This window comes from Micropterus dolomieu, linkage group LG05 (genome assembly GCF_021292245.1).
Source record: "Micropterus dolomieu isolate WLL.071019.BEF.003 ecotype Adirondacks linkage group LG05, ASM2129224v1, whole genome shotgun sequence".
NCBI lineage: Eukaryota > Metazoa > Chordata > Actinopteri > Centrarchiformes > Centrarchidae > Micropterus > Micropterus dolomieu.
This window is the reverse complement of record NC_060154.1, coordinates 21,516,522-21,522,235: the sequence shown is the minus strand read 5'-3', so window position 1 is coordinate 21,522,235 and position 5,714 is coordinate 21,516,522.

The following is a 5,714-nucleotide window of genomic DNA, read 5'->3' as shown; positions in this document are numbered from 1 at the left end:
CAGCTTGACGAGATGGCACGATAAATGCGAAAGAGCTCAGCCAGTGGGAAAGCGTGTGCGCTTGATTGGCAGCAACGGCAGCCAGCAAACGGCTGGAAATACAACTTTGTACCCGCCTTCTTCTTGACGCTGACTTTCCCTGTGTGCTCAGGGAGGCTGGCTGAGGGGGGCTCCAACATGCCCGCTGACATCATTTTATTACTTTGGTCGGTGTGTACGCTTTTCCCTTTTGCCAAAAAAACTACGAATAATGTTTTCATTACAATAACAGCAACAATTAAACCAAATTATAATTTCAAATGTTACTGTGAAATATTGTCTCAACATTTAAATTATGCTACATGTAAAACTAGCTTCATTATTCGTACTTAATATTATTTATTTCTATAGTAATACAACTGTATGACACAAGCTGAAGTTTTTTAAAAACTATATTATATTAATTTACTGATATCTGGATTATAAAGAGAACTATGCAGATTAATTTTATTTATTTCAACATACATGCACACATTTTATGTTAAAATTAACATATTTCCAACAATAATTCCAACAACAATAATTTATCCAGCTGACAATACTTAAAAATGATCAACCACTGTAATCATAAAACATTATTCACACCAGGGCGGCAACTAACAATTATTGATTAATCTACTGATTATCAATTGTTTTGTCTACAAAATGTCAGAAAATAGTACAAAAATGCCTTTTATAATTTACCAGAGACCAACTGGATCTGTTCAATTTGCTTGTATTATCTGACAGTCGAAAACCCCAAAATATTCAGTTTTCTATCACGTGACAAAAAAAAGCTTCAAATCCTCACAATAAAGAATCTGGAATCAGCAAATGTTTTGCTGTTGTTGCTTGAAAACTGACTGAAATAATTGATTCTCAAAATAGTTAGCAAAATATACTTTCTGTCAGTCAACTAATAGATTTATTGAATCATTTCTGCTCAAATTTTATGTAGCCGGTCTTTTTGTGAAGGAGCTGATAAACATAAGACCAACACACGCCTAGTAACTGCCTGCTCCAGAGCAGAGTGGAGAGGAAGGAGAGTATAGGAACACAGAGTAGGGGGGAGAGGAAAATAGTTCAGAGAAAACAGTTCAAAAAGGGAGGGCACAACGGATGATCAACGCACAAATATGTCTGTAATGTTAAAATGCAGCTGTTACAACATAACAAGAGCAATAGATAGATATTTGAAATCAACTGTTCAGTTACCATGATGAAGATGAATTACGCTTCTTACAATAGTAAAGAATAGATGACCCTGATATGTAACTAATGTGTTTCCTGCCTTTATTCAGTATACACACAACATCTCTCTCTCTCTCTCACTCACACACACACACACACACACACACACACACACACACACAAAACAATAACCAGTCTTTTGAAAAATGTATGTAGGTGTTAGACAGCTGTTGTTTTTAACCTGAGGGCAAACCTTGTCAAAGAAGAGGGAAGTTAAAATAACCCTTCTTTGTTTCCGTCTACAACCTCCAAAATGGCCATGTTACATAGACGTATACATTCTAGACATGTAATAGTTTAGAAAGACCAAAAACCACAGAAACCTTAAGATACAGAATTATTTCTTCAACAACTAAGCACACTATTGACCACTACAAAGGCCACGGTGACTCACGTATCTTTCGAATCACTGTGTGGGCAGGATGCCCATGTCTTGGGTGTGAGCTGTATAACAAAATGAAGACATGGCAAATGCAAATTCTACATAGCTGCCTAGTGGAATCATACACCCTAATGCCTCAAACTGTCTATTTACACAGAGGTTACCAATGGGAAGGGGGATTTGTTGTCAATAGGACATATAGGTAAATAATCCATTGGGTGTCCCCTGGGTAAAGGAAAAGCCTCGGCACAGAACATTAATTAGTCTCATGGACCGTCTTAGGAATGTAATGGGGTTACTGCTCGGAACAAACGCACATATGGGCCATAAATACCTTCACAAACATACCATGCACACATTCACATTTGGTCACACATGCACATACGCAGATGCATACACAGGTACTCACACACACAAAAAGAAAAAACAGCCGTAGCATCAGAAAATAATCACGGCTATCAAAGAAAGGCCATCTTGAGTTATTTATCTAACACCTATTTGGAATCCTTTCATTGCGGAATGTATTAATCAAAAGATTAGGTTTGAACAGATGGAAACATCTGTTTGGGGAAATGAATTTCTAGCTGGGGCAGAGAAAATCTCTCGTATTCTCGCTTTTTCCAGTAGACATTAGGCCTTGAGTAAGAATAGTGCCGTTGTCAGTATTAGCAATGAGGCTTGTAAGCCCTCCAAGTAGTTTGTAGTAACAGCTGGGTCTGACATGGAGAGCATGTACAAGGGCAGCCAGGCTGAAGAGAGGGAGGGGGAGGTAGAAAAAGAATAAGAACAAAAAACACATATAGTCAGGATCTTCACCTTAATGAAGACATAACATGATGTTAAACAGAAATTGGTAGTATAACAGGAAGCCAAAGACAGAAGAAATGTGTTTGAAAGCATTATCCTCTCTAGAATTATATTGCCATCATACTTATAATTTTTTTACAAGTGAATTAGGGTGGCACCACTTTCTCATTTGAGCCAAGGGCAATAGCTGCTTATTTCTGATACTGAGCAATGCAATTTTACATTCAGCTGTTACAAAAATAATTAGTGCAGCCGGTAATATGTGAACATTTAACTGCTGCTGTCCACTATTGAGTTTGTTTCACAATTAACATGGGCGTAAAATAACAGATAGTGGCCTCTAAAAGCTCAAATTTTATGCAAAAAATTATGTTTCATTATCCAAAGTAACTAAAGGTAATCTACCGCATGGAAACCTAAGAGTTTACAGCATCATTATGCAGGAGAGGCCAAACAAAAACACAAACATGTCATCTATAATCTGAAATTACACATTCACAGTACAATGGACAGTTAAAGGCAGAATAGGGATGCATCCTGTCACACATGCCCTCGATGATTCCTTCGAGCCATTTCCAGCTTCATATCTGTAATTAACAACAGATGCACATAGAAAATTTGCATATGTTTGGCACATTGGTGCTAATCGGTCATATATTTGTGCATATTAATGACATATCTATCTATCTACACATATTTTATATATTACATAAATTCACACAAGAATTAACATCATGTAATAATGTGTACGAGTTATTTAATCCTCTTTGGATTTTTTTTTTTAATCAATAATGCTTTGTGGAGACCAAAGAAAGAGGGCAGTCACATAGATGCCTCACATATGCCACCTTTCATTCTAGCTGCTTTAACCTCCAATCACAAAGCAGTGTTTTGTTACCACAGCCTCGTAGCTAGCTACCTGCCTCAATGCTCTCACACGTTTTACACCTTTAGCCCTCATTGCCATCCTGCCTCTGCTCATAGGAAGCCAGCCATGCGAGCCAAACCACATCACCGGGTCATATCACACACAATGATGAGCCCGTAAACATACAGTATAGGCAGCACACGCAGCGCACACAGAGCTCAGTGGTGAGGCAAGCTGCTCACCTCGTTCCACACTGAGCCCCTCACAGCCTGTAATAGTAGAGGCTTAGGTTTGGGTGGGGGAAGGGCAGAGGTGCACAGGTTTCTGATCAGACAAGAAAACTAGGCCAAGACCAACAATCCCCCTCCCTGGACAGCCTCAGCCCCTCCTAAATGCTACAACTTTGTTACAGGGCTGTGACAATCACTTGCGAGATTATTATTAAATGGCGAAGCGTGATTTTGAGCCACAACACGTGTATTTGGAGGCATAACAGCTTCTCATAGCCGGGCTATGATTCATGCTTCCTTGCCCCTTTGGAAGCTTTCCTCCAATAAGAGTTAGAGGCTGGGGGTAGGAGCGGATAGATTGATAGTGTTGGCTGAGTGCCCATGCTCTGAGTCTATCTGTGCTGAAGGGGAGGAGACACGGGGAATCTATCTGTTGTGCTCTCTGTGCTCATGATAAACTGACTCCCGTCAAGCTTCTTCCCCCTATTACGGCTCGCCTGGCAGAAAACACCCAAACCTGCACTGACTTCCAACATGTTAAACAACAATAAAATGTGCGGAGTGTGGAGTGAGTGATTTAAACAGCAGCAATCCACAAGGTTATGCTATCCCTTTTCAGGGATAGCTGGAAAACTTAAGCGGGGCAGAGCAATTGTTTTGGAACTACTGAGGACGGCATATATTCTTGAATTCAAAACAATACAAAGGTATTCAAAACAGCCAAACTCAAAGGGACACAATGAACCCAGATTTAACTTCATCACAAATGGGACCATGGCAGTGGGAAAGAAAATGAGTTTGAGGGATTGTCCATGACATTAATCCTCCCAAACACTACAGTTCTAGATCCAATACAGACAGACGAACAAATCAACAATCTATTTACTAAAGGAAAACCTAAATCAACAATCCTTTTGACTTCTGTCTGATAATGGCTTTCCTGCATGCCCTCTTCCTCTGTTCTCTCTGGTGATTTTATGGGACCCCTCCCTGCCATCTTGGATTCCCATTATTGTGCAGTTGTATGTGTGCCCCTGTTCTGCCACCCACGCTTCAGGTACAGTGAACAGAACACTAGCTTCCTGTTTACAAAGCCGGGCAATCAAGACCCCCACCACCAGACTGTACTGCTGAGGAATAGAGCAAATAGGAGACTGTGGTAGTGGTTGAATTGAGTTTTATTTGAGAGATGAAGAATAGGAAGGTGAGATATACAGAGACACAGAAAGAGAAAGAGAGTGGAGCAAGCAGACAGAGAAAGTGCCAAGTGGAGAGGAGTAATCCTACCTGAGCCAAAACAAAAATCTCTGCCCCAATCTGAAAATAATACAGTAGTCATATATATTGAGGTGGACGTGTGCGTGAAGTCACATGATAACAATCAGATCAGAAGATGAACTGACTCTAAATCAATTGAAGTAGGCATGTCAGGGCTGCCCAGGACAGGAGGGGGAAGAGAGGATGGTGAAAGGGAGATAGATGTGAGCCCGTGTGGGGGAGGGAAGCGGAGATAGTTGGTGTCGTGGGAGCACTGCAACAACAATAACAGCAGTGTATGCATCTGTGTGTGTATGAGTGACAGAGTGAATGAGTTAGAGTGGAAGTGGGGATGTGTTATGGCTCACACGAAAGTGATGAAATGACATCTCCTTTACTTCAGCGCACAGCTGCTATTGCAGCAAAGAACACACTGTTGAGATATCTGACCTTCTATTTTCTTTAGTAGCCGCTGGTCAGATGTGTCTGCTCGCCTGTCATGCTCTCCTCTAATTAGCCATATCTACACAATGACTACACTGTGTCCGTTACAAACAGATTTCTGACCATTGATACTCATTTCATCAATGTAATCTACATGGGAAAACATGACTTCTTATTTCCATGGCCGTTTACTGAGAAATAATACAGCAAATCCATTTCCTTACTTGACATAAATGTGTTTTGAAGGCTGTTCATAATGCATTTATGTCACCATCAAGTAATTGTCTCAAATAACTAAGCTAATAATTTCGATTACAGCTTCCAGGGAAAAACAAATCCGATATGAAAACTTATGGATATGACAAATTTCAGGTTAAGGCTTCTCTCTTTCGTTGTTTTCTCTATTTCTTTCATCTCTTTTCCTCCTCCCCTCCCCCCTTTCTTTGCAGATTAGAAT